Below are 20,940 nucleotides of genomic sequence, written 5' to 3'. Positions count from 1 at the left end.
AGGTCCGTAAAAGGACCCTGACCCGGTATGTGGGAGCCTTCTTCCTGTAAGTCACACAAAATCCTGAAATCCATATATTCGCTCTCCTGTAAGCCCAGCTGTTCACAGGTGCTACGGTTATTATTTCTCATAAATTTGTGCCACTTCAATTTTCGTGAAAAGAGATGGAGGTCCTTCGTCCATGTGAACGGATCAAACCTCGTGGTGGGGACGAAAAAGAGCCCCCTTTTAAGTAGGGCTTCTTCCGCCATACTCAGTGTCCTGGATGATAAATTCATAATCTGCAATTGGTCACTCGTTTCAGATTCATTATTTATTAGGCGCGGGCTCGAAGCTGATAGGGCCCCCCTTTGGCTAAAAAATCCCCATGTGTGGCAGGTGGCACGGGGTTAGACACCGACGGTAAGGAAGAGGAGGGTGGTGAAGATGAGCGGTAATCGCTGCCTCTTCCTCTCTAAATTTTGTGCTTTCGGCCATCTCTTTTTGTAATAACCTCTACCTCCTCCCCTCTGACCTCGTCTATTGTTACTCCTTCCTCGGGTTCCCTGAATTTCTGAGTCTGAGAATTCCTGTTCTGAAGATGAAATATCAGTGTCCAGGGGGACTTGAGGCCTATAAAACTGGTAGGCCCTATTCTCCCTAAATTCCCTCAGGTCCTTATTGAACTGCCTATGTTTCCTTTCCTTAATTTGCCCCTGAAATCTCTCTACAGCGGTTTGTAGAGAGGACTCCCTTCTACTAAACTCGGGGTCAGTTTTAAAGGAGATGGCTAGCTCGTTTAACAGGGGACTTGTCCCCTATTATTCCATGTCCTCGAATGACAGAAAGTGACATCGACACAAGAAGTGTCAAATACATGTATCTCAGGGTTTTCTTCATTATATAGCCCCTCTATATCATTCATTATCTTGAAGACAGCAATAACGTTCTAACCTAGCCTTTAACCCCCTTTACATTTCTTTCTATGGTCCCGCCCCATCTCGCTACATTTACGGGACAAACACACCTCTGCTACACATCCCCAGTAATAAAAGGGGCTCTGCATTTAGTTTAGATAGGGTATTGGTAAATATTGATTTCTGCTTTGTATTGACTCTGGCACATGGAATAGAAATCTTATATTTCGGACCTCATCATCTTGAATGATACAATAATCTCTACCAATACATCCTTTTAATTTTATTTCAAACCAACCAACAGGGCCCCCCTATTCTGTATCGTTTTATAGGCATGACTCTGTTATATCTAATAGTAAAGGTATATATCTTTCTAGGTCCCTTTGGACCGATATGTAGTTACATATTAATATATTATTATCCAGGTCTCCCTCCCCCCTCACCCCCCTCTGCTTTAGGACTGTATGTAGGGCTCACATATATCGTGGTGGGCACCCCTCGATCAGCGTGTGCCAGCCCAGGCACACTTATACTATGCCTGGGGCCAGCGATGGACTGGCCATCGGGAGTATCGGGAGAATCCCGGTGGGCCGATCGAATTATGGGCCGGCTGTCAATCACTGTCATTTTCTGTGTGATTTTGATTCATTTACCTGGCGGCTGGCGTCGGCGGCGCCGTCAGCCAATGACCGGCGTCCATCAAGCTGCGCTGGCCTGCCACTTCCCTCCGGCTCCGCCTCCTCCTATGTTTAGAGCGGCCCTGATCACCTCCCAGTATCTCAGGGGTCACGCTCACGGCCGTATGCGGGAGGAGAGGAGGAGTATGGGAGGAGCCGAGCCCGTTCAAGCAACAAGAGGAGGCAGAGCCAGCGCCGCCGAGGAGGAACGAGGAGGAACGAGAAAGTGTACGAGTACAGCGATAATTCAGTGCCACCACCACAGCGTCAGCAAGTAAGGTTAACAACAAGTGTTACCTATTGCCATTAGGTGTGACTTGCAACAACAAACATGTTAAAACACAAGACTAAACATAAGGGAGGAGCCGAGAAGTTAAGAGACAAAAAAAGGCAAGCACTTGAGGCAGATGCCACTAAATGTGTAAAATTAGATGCATTATTTGCTGGAACGTCCGCAAAAGCTGAGAGCAGTGCGGGCCTGACTGCTATGGTAAGTCAGACATTATTATTTATTCCTTCTTAAACCACATACAGATTTGTGGACTTTATGGAACATATTTAGCCTACAGTTGTGACTTACTATATGTCTATTCTCAGGCTGGGTCCACAATAGAGGAGAGTGGAGAGGAGAGGGAGCATGAGGCAGGCGATGAATGTGAAGACGATAGAGGAGATGAGCAGGAACATGAGTGTAGACAAGAGAGAGAAGTTCTGAAAAAAGACAGAGGATTAGAGAGAGGAGAAGACATAACGCATGAGATAGTAGATGACAGAGGAGATGGAAACATACTTATACTTACAGTGGAATGTTTTTACTTATGTTTTTTTTTTAGTGTGTTTGGGAAAAATAAAGTGGGCCGGTCTGGCTGAAGTCCAGGGCCACTTTATTGTCCCAGTCCATCCCTGCCTGGGGCACATGCTGCACTGTGGAACGCACGGCCATTTTTTGACTACAGCGTGCGTTCCACGGCACTATCAACTGAGGCCCAGTGAGGTGCCGCGAGTTTAGCTGTTCCGGTTCTGTGGAACGCACGGCCATGCTGGATTTCGGCCTGGGGCACATGCTGCACTGTGGAACGCACGGCCATTTTTTGACTACGGCGTGCGTTCCACGGCAGTATCAAATGAGGACTAGCGAGGTGCGGTGAGTTTAGCACTTCCGGTTCTGTGGAACGCACGGCCATGCTGGATTTCGGCGTGCGTTCCACACGCCAAAATACCACAGGCGGTGCTCCTCTACATCGCACGTCCAAGCTCATGGTGGAACGCACGGCCATTTTTTGACCTTTGGCGTGCGTTCCACTTGGACTCTCTGGAACAGTAATCGCACGCATAGGGTTTGCTTTATTATCTCATTCCTATTAAATTGGGGGACCCACTCACCACCACACTATACTATGTCAGTCCCCTCATTAAATATAAATATGCAGGGTTAATCATGTGACATAGCCTTCAGTGTGATTAGGGGAAGCATGGACAAGGACCTTCCACTTAGGGTTTGAAAGTTAGTGGCATAGGTATGCACACTGGAGCTTCATCTTAGTGCCCCCTGGAGCAGCTCAAACCGCCTGGACACTCTTCTTAAAGATAAGTACAGTACTATTTGTCTCTATTCAAGGTTGATAGATGCACGCTCATCCTAAATGATATATTCAGCACCGTCGACTACTTTTTAAGTGGATGTCTGTACTCATTTCGCTGCATGCTCTGTTATTTATACCATCTTGTCAATTGTATCATCATTGCATTCCCGGCCGTGTGTCAGGCGGTTTGAAGGTATTTTTCTTTTGGTGCTCCAGTACTTTGGTTTATATCAATTTAAGAAATTTTTTTTTCTTGGATTTAAAAATTTCTCTTGGATTGTGTATGTATAGACTCAGCGGTGTGATTGCACTGCATTGGTTTTTCTCTAATTGTCTCCTGACGAACCAAATCTAATGGGGAAACGCGTCGAGACGAGAACCTTTTGAATTTTGATTACCTTTCCGGTATTTATATCTTACTACATTATATGACCTGGGCATCCATAAGGGTCTATTGTGTGTCTTAGGGCTGTTTCAAGGACAGATAGGGCAGGCACGGGGACAGAGTGCTCCCACCATTCGGTTGCATCTCTGGGCTGAGTACTAGGAAGGGATACCTTAGGGCTCTACTAGGGACCCTTCTGGCCTGCCCGTTCCCCGCCATACCATCACTCTCTCCCCCCCTGTTCTTGATCCAGCCCAAGTGTACGTGTTTGTTTGTTATGTTCTATTGTCTCCATGTGAGGGATTTATGGTAATTTTTAATATTTTCTAATAAAAGCTATATTTTAGGTGGTTGACCCCTGTGATAAAGAACCGTGCAGCCTGATCTGTAAGTGTTTAACCCTCTGAGTATCTTGCAAGAACATTGCCTGCCATTTTGATGTATGAAGCCTGCCTGTCACCACCTTTTACATGTGGAACTGATAAAAGACTGTAAATAGTTAAACTGTTCAGTAAAAGGAAGTTTTGGTTCACTGCAACTTGTGTTCCTCAATTATTACTACAAGAAAATCAGTGTGCCACCGTTACCTTCACTGGCGTCATGAACTTAAAGGGATCTTGCCACCGGCACATTAAACCTGCAACACCCAGGGAACCTCACCTACCACCTGGCCTGGTCCCTATATACAGAGAGTGCCCCAGAGGATCCATGTGCCAGCCTCTCCATCACTGCTGTACGCCTGCCAGGGTATACAAAAACTCTGAGTACCAAGAGCAACCCTCGGTTATTTAACTACCCCTGTTACCTCACACTCGCTCACCCTGCAGGGCTGCGTACTGCAGAAACACCTTGCTGGCCAAAGTTTATGTGTCCAAGGGGAATATCTCTCAATGAAGGAGCTTCCCGCTACAGCCTGAAAGAAGATCAGCCTGGACCTATGCTGTAGAGGTTCATCAAAGGGACATCCCGACAGAGGAGTGGAATGGTCGAGTGATCATGGCCCGGATGGGGGTGGACTGCTAGATTCTGACTCCCGGACAACAGAAGTTGTTGGAAGACACCCTCTTGGAATTTCAAAAGGCATTCTCACGACATGATGAGGACTTTGGGTGTGCTTTCGTCATTTAAAACGAAATCCCTACCGGCGCATCTGCACCAATTAGGGAACGTTACCGGCAAATCCCACTAAAAAATTAACCAGTAAGTGAAGGATATGATAGCCAGCATGTTGGAAAACCAGGTGATCCAGGAGAGTCAAAGTCCTTGGGCTGCTCCCTTGGCGCAGAAGAAAGATGAGAGTCTCCGGGTCTGCATGGACTATCAGAAACTGAATGCCCAGACCGTCCGAGATGCCTATCCCCTCCCGCGGATTGAGAAATCGTTGTCAACTTTGAGCCAGGCGAAGTTCTTCTCGACTCTTGACCTGACCAGTAGGAATTGGCAGGTACGGCTGGCCAAGAAAGACAAAGCGAAGACTGCTTTCATTCTACCTATGGGACTCTACGAGTTCAAACGGATGCCATTCAGTCTCTCCAATGTCCTGGGAACATTCCAGCAGTTGATGGAGCACTGTCTGGGGGATCTCAACTTCGAGTCAGTATTGATATACCTGAATGACATAGTAGTGTTTGGAGCCTTCAAAAGATCACCTCCAAAAGCTGTAACAGGTCCTAGGATGGCTACGGGACCATGGGCTCAAGATCAAGCCCAAGAAGTGCCTACTGTTTCGACAGCAGATAGAGTATTTGGGACATGTAGTCACGTGGAGGTAAAACCAGATCCCAGCAAGGTGGAAGCTGTCCAGAAGTGACCCCAGCCGAGTACACTATGAGAGGTACGGGCGTATGTGGTACTGGCCGGTTACTAAAAGAGGTTTATACCTAAATTTGCTCATTTGGTGGGCCCTTTAAACAAGTTATTGAGAAGCTGGTGGGAGGCCCGAAGAATCGCCCCATCGACTAGGGACTCCCGCAACAAGATGCCTTTGAGGCAGTGAAGGAGGCACTGACCAGTGCCCCAATCCTGGCTTATGCGCAGTTCAACAACTCATTCCCGCTGTACTCTGATGGAAGTCTAAATGGTCTGGGGGCCGTGTTATCCCAAGTCCAGGATGGATGTGAGAGAGTCATTGCCAATGGCAGCAGGTCTCTGAAGGAGTCAGAGTGCAACCCTGACAACTATAGCTCCTTTAAATTGGAACTACTGGCGCTGGTGTGGGCAATGACCGAAAGGTTCACGGAGTACCTGACAGGTGCAGAGGTGACTGTGATGACGGACAACAACCCATTAGCACATCTGGAGAATGCCAAGCTCAATGCGCTTGAGCAGAGGTGGTTGACTCGCCTTTCTCAGTTCCAATATCGCATCAAGTTCCGGTCAGGGAGGGAGAACGGCAAAGCCAAAGAAGAGCTAGAGGACACTGAAACTCCTGACCTTGGTCGATTACCCGTGTTCCAGGACGTGGCACGTTTAGGTGGGGTGGCGTCCGGGATGTCCATGATGTTGGGAAAGACGTTGGCTGATTGGGACAGAGTCCAAAATGGCTGCCCGGACCTGGCCTTGCCCGGCAGAAAGGGCCCATCTGACTCCAAATGGCCAAAAGTTGTTGAGGCAGTGGGATAAACTGACTGTTACCCAGGGCCTCTTGTGTCGGACCATATATTTACAGTCAGAGCTGCAGTACCGGCAACAGATTGTTAGAGATGGCCCGAACTATCCGACGGCGAACAGTTCCCGGCGAACATAGCTTGTTCGCGTTCGCCTCTGCCGGGCGAACACATGCGATGTTCGGTCCGCCCCCTATACATCATCATTGAGCAAACTTTGACCCTGTACCTCACAGTCAGCAGACACATTCCAGCCAATCAGCAGCATACCCTCCCTCCCAGACCCTCCCACCTCCTGCACAGCATCCATTTTAGATTCATTCTGAAGCTGCAGTCTTAGTGAGAGGAGGGAGACTGTAACTGCTGCTGATTTAATTGGGAAATCGATAGCTAGGCTAGTGAATTCAGTGTCCACTCCAGTCCTGAAAGACTCATCTGATCTCTGCTGTAAGGACAGCGTCCTGACAGCACCCCAAAAAGCCCTTTTTAGGGCTGCAACATTAGTCTGCTTTTTTTTTTTCCTTTATATACATATTGCAGTTGCCTGGCCTGCCTGTGTGTGAGGAGCTGCAGGCCCACAGACTGTAGTGTGCCCACTGCCAGTGCTCACCCCTGTCATTCCGTGTGGCACAGGACTTTGCTTAAAAAAAGGCACTTAATTTTTACACTTTAATCTAAGGTTAGTTGCCTGCCAGTGTGTGTCAGGCTGACTTCCACTGACTGTAGTGTGCCCACTGCCAGTGCCCACCACTCATACCGGCTGGCACAGGACTTTGCATAAAAAAGGCATTTAATTTTTACACTTTAGTGTAATTTCAGCTGCTTGCCTGCTGCTAGTGTGTGTCAGGCCGACTTCAACTGACTGTAGTGTGCCCACTGCCAGTGCCCACCCCTGTCATCCCGTGTGGCACAGGACTTTGCTTAAAAAAAAGGCACTTCATTTTTACACTTTAATCTAAGGTTAGTTGCCTGCCAGTGTGTGTCAGGCCGACTTCAACTGACTGTAGTGTGCCCACTGCCAGTGCCCACCCCTGTCATCCCGAGTGGCACAGGACTTTGCTTAAAAAAGGCATTTAATTTTTACACTTTAGTGTAATTTCAGCTGCTTGCCTGCTGCTAGTGTGTGTCAGGCCGACTTCAACTGACTGTAGTGTGCCCACTGCCAGTGCCAACCACTGATACCGGGTGGCACAGTAGCTTGCCGATAAATAAGGCATTTAATTTTTAGACAGTAGTCTAAATTCAGTTGCTTGCCTGCTGCCAGTGTGTGTCAGGCCCGCTTCCACTGACTGTAGTGTGCCCACTGCCAGTGCCAACCACTGATACCGGGTGGCACAGTAGCTTGCCGATAAATAAGGCATTTAATTTTTAGACAGTAGTCTAAATTCAGTTGCTTGCCTGCTGCCAGTCAGTGTGTCAGGCCCTCTTCCACTGACTGTAGTGTGCCCACTGCCAGTGCCAACCACTCATACCGGGTGGCACAGTAGCTTGCCGATAAATAAGGCATTTAATTTTTACACTTTAGTGTAATTTCAGTTGCTTGCCTGCTGCCAGTGTGTGTCAGGCCCGCTTCTACTGACTGTAGTGTGCCCACTGCCAGTGCCAACCACTGATACCGGGTGGCACAGTAGCTTGCCGATAAATAAGGCATTTAATTTTTACACTTTAGTGTAATTTCAGTTGCTTGCCTGCTGCCAGTGTGTGTCAGGCCCGCTTCCACTGACTGTAGTGTGCCCACTGCCAGTGCCAACCACTGATACCGGGTGGCACAGTAGCTTGCCGATAAATAAGGCATTTAATTTTTAGACAGTAGTCTAAATTCAGTTGCTTGCCTGCTGCCAGTCAGTGTGTCAGGCCCTCTTCCACTGACTGTAGTGTGCCCACTGCCAGTGCCAACCACTCATACCGGGTGGCACAGTAGCTTGCCGATAAATAAGGCATTTCATTTTTACACTTTAGTGTAATTTCAGTTGCTTGCCTGCTGCCAGTGTGTGTCAGGCCCGCTTCTACTGACTGTAGTGTGCCCACTGCCAGTGCCAACCACTCATACCGGGTGGCACAGTAGCTTGCCGATAAATAAGGCATTTAATTTTTACACTTTAGTGTAATTTCAGTTGCTTGCCTGCTGCCAGTGTGTGTCAGGCCCGCTTCTACTGACTGTAGTGTGCCCACTGCCAGTGCCAACCACTGATACCGGGTGGCACAGTAGCTTGCCGATAAATAAGGCATTTAATTTTTAGACAGTAGTCTAAATTCAGTTGCTTGCCTGCTGCCAGTGTGTGTCAGGCCCTCTTCCACTGACTGTAGTGTGCCCACTGCCAGTGCCAACCACTCATACCGGGTGGCACAGTAGCTTGCCGATAAATAAGGCATTTAATTTTTACACTTTAGTGTAATTTCAGTTGCTTGCCTGCTGCCAGTGTGTGTCAGGCCCGCTTCTACTGACTGTAGTGTGCCCACTGCCAGTGCCAACCACTGATACCATCTCCCCGTTCGAAAAATCTATTCAATAAATGGCACCCAGATTGGGGACGTTAGAGGGATTAAACTGATGAGAATAGTACTACAGAAAATACCACTCATATCGGGTGTGACAGTAAATTGCACGGCGCAGACGCAGTCACCGTGGATTAAAACAGAGTGGAGGGAGCCAGCGTTTTTTTAACCATCTCCCCGTCCGAAAAATCTGTTTAATAAATGGCCCCCAGATTGGGGAGTCGGGGACGTTAGAGGGATTAAACTGATGAGAATAGTACTACAGAAAATACCACTCATATCGGGTGTGACAGTAAATTGCACGGCGCAGACGCAGTCACCGTGGATAAAAACAAAGGGGAGGGAGCCAGCGTTTTTTTAACCATCTCCCCGTTCGAAAAATCAATTCAATTGACCTTTCGGGGACCCTTGGTGTTGTACGTGGCTGGGTGGAGGAAGAAACCTTCAATGACATCACCGGGACGTGGCTAGCTTGGTATCCAACCTTGTGCAAATGGGGAGTTTGCGGTTGTGCAAATGAACTGTTTGCGGTGCATTAAAAGGGGAGTTTGGTCTGTCAATGTCTGTGATGCGGGCGTAACCCTTACACTACCTGATCGATACAACATCATACCTGATCGTATACACACACTGGATGTTTTAAAGCACGTTATTCCAAACAATTTAGGAATGTTAGTTGATTTATGCCCTTTATGGATTAAAACCCGACTCTGCGTCCACTACGTAATTTTCCATGGGAGTTTTGCCATAGATCCCCCTCCGGCATGCCACAGTCCAGGTGTTAGACCCCTTGAAACAACTTTCTCATCACTATTGTGGCCAGAAAGAGTCCCTGTGGGTTTTAAAATTCGCCTGTCTATTGAAGTCTATGGCGGTTCGCCCGGTTCGCCAGTTCGCGAACATTTGCGGAAGTTCTCGTTCGCTGTTCGCGAACTGAAAATTTTATGTTCGCGACATCACTACAGATTGTCATACCCATATCATTGGGACCGGAGGCCGCCCAGGAAGCCCATGAGAGGGGCACCCATTTTGGGAGCGATAAAACGTTCAAGTGGCTCCAACGGCTGGTATACTGTCCAGATCTGGAAGACATGGTGGCCGAGACCTGTCTTAACTGTCGGCCCTGCAGGCTGAACAAGAGTACTGAACAGCGGGCTCCTGTCCAGGCCATCCGGACTTCAGCGCCACTAGAGCTACTTATGATCAATTATGTGCAGATTGGATACTCTACCTTGGGACACTCGTACTGTCTAGTCATGAGAGACCATTTCACAAAGTATGCGGTGGCTGTACCCACCAGAGACCATACAGCAGAGTCGGCCACCGAAACGGTCTGCAAACACTTTATACAGGTGTTCGGGTGTCCACGGAGAATACATTCAGACCAGCGAGCATGTTTCCAGTGTATTCTAATAAACAAACTGTACCAGCTGTATGCGATTGAACGCTCCTGCACCACCCCGTATCACCCTCAAGCAAACAGGGTGTGCAAACGCTTCAAGCGCACTTTGCTCCAGATGCTGCGGACTCTGGAGGATAGCCAAAAGGCTCGGTGGCCCAAATACCTACTTGAACTGATGTGGGCCTATAACAATAGGGTACACAGTACCACCAGATACTCCCCACATATGCTCATGTTTTGGAGAGCCGGACAGAAGATGAAAGACCTCCACATGCCCGACCCGATGGAACCACCACCGAGAAGTACCACCGCATGAGTGAAAGAGCACTGCCGCAGGATGAGAGCGGTCCACAAGGTTGTGGGAGAGCGCCTGAGACAAGTGGTACACCCTAACCCAAGACCAGTGCAGAGGGATGGGTATGCCCCGGGTGATCGAGTGATGGTCAAAGCCAAACAGTCATCTGGGAAGTTGGAGGGGTGGTGGGAGGCAGTCCCATACACGGTAATAAGGAGGGTAGACCCTGCCATCCCGGTATATGAGGTAGAACCAATAGGGACTGGGGAGCCCTCACGAAAAATACACTGTAACATGTTGAGACGTTGTAATTTTGATGAGCCAGTGTGCGTGGAGGAGATTCCTCCTCATGCTCAGGGTACAGAGGAAATCCCCTTAGAAGAGGAAGAGGAGGAATGGTGGGTTGTCCCTGCCCCAGTACCCGCCAAGGCGCAAACCGTGGCAAGTTTGCCCCACAGATAAAATGTGAACAATTAGCAGCTCCCCCCCGGCAGAGGTGCCTGACGTCACCAGCGAAGGTCAACCAGGGCCAATGCTGGGGTGCCCCCACAGCGCTATGCACAGGATGAGTTTGAGTGGGGAGGGTTGCCGAGGACAACAATCTCTAGTGGGGTGGCATGTGAGATTGTGAAACAGCTCTTATTGCATGAACACTGTTATTTTGCTGCTTGGTCACAAAAGGCCGCTGTTTCCCCACACAGCTAAACAGACTGCTCAGATTTCAATATTTATAGAAGGTGAAGCTGTGTGTCTAGACTAGAGGAAGGAAGCTGGCGTCCATCTTAGTTGCAGACTGGAAAAGTGTCTGAGAGAAGAAATCCATTATCATCCAAGAGTGGAGTCACCCTTTTGCGACCAGGACTGCAGCCAAGTGAAGCCGTGTCAAGGTCCCAGATCTCATCCAGGAGAAGGATTACAGCTGCCAAAATCGCTAATGAGAGCTGAAGAGCAAAAGCAACGGACCCTGAGGTAGCGCACGTGTGTTGGATCAGCCTTTGTTCAGTTCGCAATCACCAGCTGAGGCAGAGCAGACCTGGGTCGGTAAGACAGAGCGTGCACACACCTCAATATAAGATTGGCACCTAAATACTAGTGTTAGGCGCAAATATTTTCGAATCGCGAATTTTAATCGCGAATATCGCCACTTCGAGAATTCGCGAAGATTTACAATATAGTGCTATATATTCAAAACAATTGAAATGGCTGCAGCTCTCACCTCTGACTTTAATCCACGAAGCACGGAAAGAAGACCAGAACTGGGTCTTATAGGATATCCAATAGAAAGAGAAAATCCAGCTTCTTGTGGAGTAAAAAATAATTCTTTATTGGCTCATCATATAAAATCCACCAGAATCACAGGAAAAAGATGTACAGTGACGCTTTTCGGGCTACAGAATCCAGCCCTTCATCAAGACATAAGTCATTGTTCTGTCTTGATGAAGGTCTGGATTCTGTAGCCCGAAACGCGTCACTGTACATCTTTTTCCTGTGATTCTGGTGGATTTTATATGATGAGCCAATAAAGAATTATTTTTTACTCCACAAGAAGCTGGATTTTCTCTTTCTTTTGGATTGCTATATTTTCGTATTCGCAAATATTCTAGATTTTTTTTCATCGGTAACCTCCCTTCTTGCTTGTGGGCCAATGAGAAGGCCACAATGTCTTTGTCTGAGCTTAGCAACATCCCTAGCAACCATTAGGAAAGTTGCCTACCCCTTACTATATAATAACCTCCCCAGCAGCCATTTTCTGCAGTTTTATGGAGTTCTGAGAGAGAGAGCAGTGCTGTGCTCTGTTAGTTAGCTTATATATATATATATATATATATATATATATATACACTGCTCAAAAAAATAAAGGGAACACAAAAATAACACATCCTAGATCTGAATTAATTAAATATTCTTCTGAAATACTTTGTTCTTTACATAGTTAAATGTGCTGACAACAAAATCACACAAAAAAAAAATGGAAATCAAATTTTTTTACCCATGGAGGTCTGGATTTGGAGTCACCCTCAAAATTAAAGTGGAAAAACACACTACAGGCTGATCCAACTTTGATGTCCTTAAAACAAGTCAAAATGAGGCTCAGTAGTGTGTGTGGCCTCCACGTGCCTGTATGACCTCCCTACAACGCCTGTGCATGCTCCTGATGAGGTGGCGGACGGTCTCCTGAGGGATCTCCTCTCAGACCTGGACTAAAGCATCTGCCAACTCCTGGACAGTCTGTGGTCCAACGTGACGTTGGTGGATAGAGCGAGACATGATGTCCCAGATGTGCTCAATTGGATTCAGGTCTGGGGAACGGGCGGGCCAGTCCATAGCATCAATGCCTTCGTCTTGCAGGAACTGCTGACACACTCCAGCCACATGAGGTCTAGCATTGTCTTGCATTAGGAGGAACCCAGGGCCAACCGCACCAGCATATGGTCTCACAAGGGGTCTGAGGATCTCATCTCGGTACCTAATGGCAGTCAGGCTACCTCTGGCGAGCACATGGAGGGCTGTGCGGCCCTCCAAAGAAATGCCACCCCACACCATTACTGACCTAATGCCAAACCGATCATGCTGGAGGATGTTGCAGGCAGCAGAACGTTCTCCACAGCGTCTCCAGACTCTGTCACGTCTGTCACATGTGCTCAGTGTGAACCTGCTTTCATCTGTGAAGAGCACAGAGCGCCAGTGGCGAATTTGCCAATCTTGGTGTTCTCTGGCAAATGCCAAACGTCCTGCACGGTGTTGGGCTGTAAGCCCAACCCGCACCTGTGGACGTCGGGCCCTCATATCACCCTCATGGAGTCTGTTTCTAACCGTTTGAGCAGACACATGCACATTTGTGGCCTGCTGGAGATCATTTTGCAGGGCTCTGGCAGTGCTCCTCCTGTTCCTCCTTGCACAAAGGCGGAGGTAGTGGTCCTGCTGCTGGGTTGTTGCCCTCCTACGGCCTCCTCCACGTCTCCTGATGTACTGGCCTGTCTCCTGGTAGCGCCTCCATGCTCTGGACACTACGCTGACAGACACAGCAAACCTTCTTGCCACAACTCTCATTGATGTGCCATCCTGGATAAGCTGCACTACCTGAGCCACTTGTGTGGGTTGTAGACTCCGTCTCATGCTACCACTAGTGTGAAAGCACCGCCAGCATTCGACTTGTTTTAAGGACATTACATCAAAGTTGGATCAGCCTGTAGTGTGTTTTTGTTGTCAGCACATTCAACTATGTAAAGAACAAAGTATTTCAGAAGAATATTTAATTAATTCAGATCTAGGATGTGTTATTTTTGTGTTCCCTTTATTTTTTTTAACAGTGTATATACTAGCTGAAGGACTCGGCTTCGCTCGGGTATATTTAATCTATTTCATTTAATGTTTGTGTGTGTCGTTAAAATATATCAACACTATCCACTATAACACTGACATCTTCAGACTCTCTGTCCTCCATCTGGCGCAGGGCCTGGACGGACACAGGGATGTCCTTTTGAACAGCTCACTATCAGACAGCCGCACTGTGCTGTCTGAGTGTGAGCTGCAGGGAGAGAGTCACCCTCACTCCCACCCCTGCAGCTGACAGAAGTTGATTTTTAACTTCATTTTTTAAATCCCTGTCAGCTGTAGAGTGGGGGGCGTGGCCTAACCAGATCGGGGAGTGGCTTAGTGGGACCTAGAAGTTGATTTTTAACTTCATTTTTTCAATCCCTGTTGGCTGAGGAGTGGGAGGGGTGTGGCCTAACCAGATTGGGGGCGTGTCCTGTTTAACAGCTCAATTATGCGGAACAGGTGTGGACCCATTCATTCTCTATGGGGCCGGAAGAGATGGGACAGTGTGCTGTCCGCATCCGCATTTCCTGAGCGCGGCCCCAATCTTCCAGTCCGCAGCTCCGGAAAAAAATAGAGCATGTCCTATTCTTGTTTGCAATTGCGGACAAGAATAGGCATTTCTATGGGGGTGCCTGCCGGGTGTATTGCGGATCCGCAATGCACTACGGACATCTGAATGGAGCCTAAGACAGCAGCACTGTGCTGTCTGAGTGTAAGCTGCAGGGAGAAAGTCACCCTCCTTCCCACCCCTGCAGCTGACAAAAGTTGATTTTTACCTTAATTTTTTCAATCCCTGTCGGCTTAAGTACCTGGGGGTGAGGTTTTAAGTCTTTTGAGGGTGGACACATTGTGGCAGGGGGCGTGTCTGGTGTCCTTCCTGCAAGAGTGACTCCCCTCTGGGCACCTTACTGGTTCATTTGCATACCAAATCAATTGGATTTTCATAGGATAAAAACATCTATTGCTGGAGCGAAGTCACATCTTGAAATAAGGTACTAAGTGCTATTAGGCCATGGCTTTACTTCAATAGCAATTATCCTTGTGACAGATTTCCTTAAAGCTCTCCTACAGCAGTGAAGATAAATGGCTGGGTTGTTATTGGAGTAAAACTGTGTATGTGGAGGCTGGAGGACCTGCGAGCTTCTATTGGCTAATGATTTTTTTTGGGGAATATCTCAGGAACGGTACATCCTAGAGAGCTGAGACCCGGTCTAAAACCTTTCCGGACACCTGATGTACCTGTCTGCCAAATTTCGTGATTGTAAACGGATTCCTTTAGCGGACATACGCACACACATACACTCTTTATATACTGTATTAGATAATACAGATATTTAGTGGGAGATAGTCAGTGTAGGTTAGATCGTGATATAGTGCAGCTGATAGGTTCTGCTGTCCATACATACATGTTACAGACATAGTGCTGTGATGTCACAAGTTCACAACAATACTTAGTGCACCAATCAGTAATATGTAGTCAGACCTGCTAAAATGTGAAGAATATGAAAAATATGCGCATCATTAATTGACGATTTGCGCAATCGTGAATATATTGGAGCACTCTATCTGCATATAAAGCTATTGTGATATTCTTCCATGCCAACCATTTTCTCCAGTCTCAGGAAACTTCTAGCAGCTTGAAAAATGTATCAACAGTGACCCACGCCTGTATTGTGCGCGCAATACGCGCATATTAGGGTACTTTCACACTTGCGGCAGGACGGATCCGACAGGCTGTTCACCATGTCGGATCCGTCCTGCGGCTATTTTGCCGTGCCGCCGGAACACCGCTCCTTCCCCATTGACTATGATGGGGACGGGGGCGGAGTTCCGGCGGCACGGAGAAATAGCCGCAGGACGGATCCGACATGGTGAACAGCCTGTCGGATCCGTCCTGCCGCAAGTGTGAAAGTACCCTAACATTGCTGATTTTCGCAATCAAGAAAATAATTGCGAATTCTTGAATTCACGAATATATGATGAATATTCGCCCAAATATTCGCGAAATATCTCAAATTCGAATATTGACCCTACTGCTCATCACTACTATATACTAGAGACTGAGATCAAACCTGCTGGTAGTTAGTGTTAGGGAGTGGCAGGCTACCAAGAATTGTTGCTTGTTTATCACAAGGACTAATCAGTTAAAGTTTTGGTTCACTCCGGAGAACAGAGAGGACTTCACCATAATCTCCAGTTACCCCAGCGTGTTTATTGGGAGTGATATATATTAGGCACGTCCCACATTACAGTTTGGGAAAAGGGAGGGGGATAGTACTGTATAGTCTGTTAAGATTGTAAGCTGCTGTGTCGCACCGTGGGCTAGCCTGTATCTCACACACACGATTGTTCCTGTTCTTCAGGGTAATAACAGGTATGGCAAGGCAGAGTTAGATCTGCTCGCAGTAGGTAAATTGCGCAAGTGTTTTCTGGCTACCATCGTAGGGCGCCGTGCTGTGCGACACAGGGGTCTCAGCCTCCAGGCTGAGTGTATGTAATCAGATTTTATGTTCACTGCATTTGGGAGTGTGTTTGATATCCTGTGACAGTAAAACAAAGTCTGTTCTACAAGAGCTGGTGTCAGAGTCGTTTTCCTTTTTCGTGACTTTGTTGTATTCTGGTGAGCCCACCCCTGTACACGGCTTATTCTGAATAAAACGGGGTCATACACATGCACATTCTCCACATTCTTCATTCTATATTGATATGACTGATGAAGATAACCAAGCACTTTATTCGGCATTCTCTGTCTGTACCATAGACTTTTATTTGAAGCGGTAGCACACATGTACATACAGTGAGCCCCTGAGGAGCCGATGCAGAGGATGGAAATGGTAGTGGCCCTGATGAGATGTTGTGTCACAGTGTTCTCCCTCAGGACGTTGCTCTCTGGGGATTGGTGCAGTGAAAAGGTTTGAAGAATCAGGCAAGAAGTAAATATATAACAGTCTGTCTTTACTTAGTGCAAAATGGTGGTACATCCAGCAGAAGTAAGTACAGAGTGCAGTTTCTCCCACCAGATGATGAGTTATTGTGGCTGGATATGTGGCAATTGTGTCCATCGTGTGATACAGGCCTTAAGCTATTCTGTATTTAACTGAATAAATTCTTAATGGGTAGTTGTATCAAAGAACAATATCACTGGGGCCAACTACCTAAAATATAACCTTCAATCTTAATATCTTAAAAAATACATATATGGGTCCCTCACATGGGGACTGGTAAACATACAAAAAACACACAGACAGAAAGAGCCAATTCAAGGACTAGGTGGGGGAGGCTGTATATGGTGGTACGCCAGGGCCACAACCATATGGGTCCCTTATGTGTCCCTATGGTGTCCCTGCGCTTGTCTCAGCCCAGAGATGCACCCTAGTGGTGGGAGCACTCCGTCCCTGTACCTAACCTGCCTGTCCTTAAATTGTCCTTATTACATAGCGACCCATATGGATGTCTGGGTCCTGCAACAATACTATAACAAAATATTCCGTCCCAATTGAAGATCCAAGAGGATACCTGGGTCAATCAATAAGAAAACCACAATTTACATAGATAGTTATAAATTAGTGCTCTGAGTCTCGACTCGTTTCCCCTTAGTGATACGGTTCATCAGGAGACTATAAAAGTGTATAGACGAATACGTCGCTGCCACAATCCAGTGGCGCCTTATCTTGTTTGCCCCCTGGAGCACCCCAGGCCGCGGTCCACTGTTTGGAGAGGATCCATAGGAACGGATAAGTACATCACTATTATCAGTAGTACCCGCATTGTTCTGTACAGCTGTATGCCTTATCTCTAGCAGTGTAGTGCCGCATGGAGGTGCTCCAGTAACTGTGGTATTTTCATTTCAATTTTTGGACTGTGATTACGGGTCTATTTAAACCATTGTTATGTAGTCGCTGGATTGTGGCAGCGACGTATTCGTCTATACACTCTTAAGCTATTCTGGCCTGGATGTTGTTTAGGTGATGGGTGTCCGAACTGTATTTCCTTCACCTGCAGCAGGGTCTCTAAAGCTGATGTTTGCTGGTCATTCTGCTGACTACACACAAGCTTTTACGATGGAAGAAATTATCATTCTGTGAATCTCTCTGGAGTAGAGCTGTCACAGGAGAACTGGATCAGGTCCATTGAAAAAGGAGCTCAAGCATGTGCTTCTTTCTTCTTGTCTGGATTCAAACTCCCCCTCCTGGCAGTAAGTAGGACCAGCCCATGCAACGTGCCAGACCACATGGGCAATATGTATGTGTAATGGTGTGCCTAATGGGTGTAGTAGTTGTACTCCTCACTCCAAATTTCTCTAACTTCCTGTGGCTGACCAATATAAATGGTGTTACAGAGACCTCTAGTGTTTGATGTATGTAATGCATTCACCAGCCTGAAATAGGAATTTAGCAGCTGTGACAAAGGAAATGCATAAAATGGCATGAAATGACATATAGCAATTCGGAGTGTTCCCATCCAACTGGAGTGGGACACTACACCCACTCCTTCCAAAAGGGGAGAAACAGGGTGGCTAACCCTGTTCCTGCTAACCCTATGCTGGAGTACATGGCAGAACATTACACAGCATACACATATAACAATTTAGTACATAAAATAACAAGCAATTGTAGATACCCCCAGGTCTGGAGTACTGTATACACTTAGGGCGGACAGTGCAGCAGGTCCTGCGTCTCTACATAACTTTGGTAGATCTACCGCCAGGGCAAAGGGTTATTAAGACCAACATCTAAAACGCCGGTCTTAATAAATGACCCCCTTAATGAGTAAAGACAGCTACATGTGTATGACCACTGCTCTACTAAAATTCTTCCAAAGTGGTGACTTGGGACTCCGTTCAAGTGTTTGTTAGGAGTCCTATCCTGTGGATAGGTGATAAATTCTTTTAAATCTGTACAAACAGGACAATTATGATCAGAAAGGCTTAGGGCTGTATTACACTGCCCGATGTGGCAGATGATTGTCAGGGGAGGAGTGTTCCCTCCTGGCAATCGTCTGCTCGCTAGTGGAGGAGACCATTACTATTTTATGTAGCGGTCTCCTCTGTAGCATGGGGAGGAGCAATCGCTATTCCATTGCTCGTCCCCATGCTGTATAGTGGTTTGCTAGTAGCAGATTGTGATTAGACACCATGATCTGATGCCTGTAAACAATAATTTTTTAGCATGTCAAAAGATTTGGCTTGCCCGATGATCGAGCATTTGCTCGTTCATCGGGCAATCGGCAGCAGTATTACACTGCAAGATGATCGCTAATGATTGTTCATGCGAATGCTCATTAGCGATTATCTGCCAAATAATCGGGCAGTGTAATACAGGCTTAAGAATTACTCAATTAGATGAGAGGCCTTTTAACCAGGATCATTTTTTATAAGCCAGATACGAAAGTCCTTAACAAAGAGTAGCTGCCATTCAGACAGACCCAACTATGTAATACATGGTAACTGGGAGAAGATGTGGCACCTGATCAAACAGAAGCTGGACCCTTGTACATGGTACCTAGGAGAATATGTGGCCATCTGACCAACCATATGAAGAGAAGCCAGACCCATGTACATGGTGAACGGGAAAAGATATGCCATCTGATTAACCATATTTCCTGGTGCCAGACCCATGACCATAAGTAGTCACCAGGCCAGCTTCATTTGAGAAATGGGGTTGCCATAATGAGAATACTCCTTCAATATATTCTTGCAAATGTAACCCCCAGAGTGGTGTTACCACTACTTTACCCTGCTACTGTCTTTAATGGGCTTATGACACAGTGTCATCTTATTTATGTCTTTCCAGGTCCTCCACAATGTGCATTCATAATCTTGTTATGTAACTGTTTATAACATGTAATGTGCCTGGATCACCAGCAGGTGGCAGCATAAATGGCAGAGCTATCCTTAGAGAGAATGGAACTTACCATTCCATTCTCCCCCCTTTGGGCAGAAGTGGGACAGTCCTGCTTGCTAACAGAAGGAGGTGGAGCAGTTCTGGTATGTTGGAGCTGCCAGGATTCTAACCTATTCCTTGGCTGAAGATAAGTCCAACTAAAAAGTGAAGTGCAGCATAAAGAAGAAGCCAAGTTATCTAGTCAACTTGTCAGTACAGCAGAGTGAGAGAAAGATATGTCAGAGTGTAGTTTGCCTGCCAGTGAATTGCTAAAGCCTGCTGGAACCAAGATAAAGCCTGAAACTGTTTGGAGAAACGTTTATTCATGTAAAGCTGCCATTGAACTTCATCTCAAGATCTGGACTCAAGTTATTTCTTCAAATCCCTCAATTATTCCCCCTATTTATTACTTCGGAGCCAAAGTCTGGGGTCCAGCCATATCCTGGTAGGAGCACCGTGACACACATAAAGAGACATTTTAGGCCGCAACATACCACTTGGCATTTTCTACACTGCGTGCAGAAATATTAGGCAAATGAGTATTTTGACCACATCATCCTCTTTATGCATGTTGTCTTACTCCAAGCTGTATAGGCTCGAAAGCCTACTACCAATTAAGCATATTAGGTGATGTGCATTTCTGTAATGAGAAGGGGTGTGGTCTAATGACATCAACACCCTATATCAGGTGTGCATAATTATTAGGCAACTTCCTTTCCTTTGGCAAAATGGGTCAAAAGAAGGACTTGACAGGCTCAGAAAAGTCAAAAATAGTGAGATATCTTGCAGAGGGATGCAGCACTCTTAAAATTGCAAAGCTTCTGAAGCGTGATCATCGAACAATCAAGCGTTTCATTCAAAATAGTCAATAGGGTCGCAAGAAGCGTGTGGAAAAACCAAGGCGCAAAATAACTGCCCATGAACTGAGAAAAGTCAAGCGTGCAGCTGCCAAGATGCCACTTGCCACCAGTTTGGCCATATTTCAGAGCTGCAACATCACTGGAGTGCCCAAAAGCACAAGGTGTGCAATACTCAGAGACATGACCAAGGTAAGAAAGGCTGAAAGACGACCACCACTGAACAAGACACACAAGCTGAAACGTCAAGACTGGGCCAAGAAATATCTCAAGACTGATTTTTCTAAGGTTTTATGGACTGATGAAATGAGAGTGAGTCTTGATGGGCCAGATAGATGGGCCCGTGGCTGGATTGGTAAAGGGCAGAGAGCTCCAGTCCGATTCAGATGGAGGTGGAGTACTGGTTTGGGCTGGTATAATCAAAGATGAGCTTGTGGGGCCTTTTCGGGTTGAGGATGGAGTCAAGCTCAACTCCCAGTCCTACTGCCAGTTTCTGGAAGACACCTTCTTCAAGCAGTGGTACAGGAAGAAGTCTGCATC

Source organism: Bufo bufo, chromosome 2, assembly GCF_905171765.1.
Source record: "Bufo bufo chromosome 2, aBufBuf1.1, whole genome shotgun sequence".
NCBI classification, from domain to species: domain Eukaryota; kingdom Metazoa; phylum Chordata; class Amphibia; order Anura; family Bufonidae; genus Bufo; species Bufo bufo.
Note: the sequence above shows the minus strand (reverse complement) of the source record.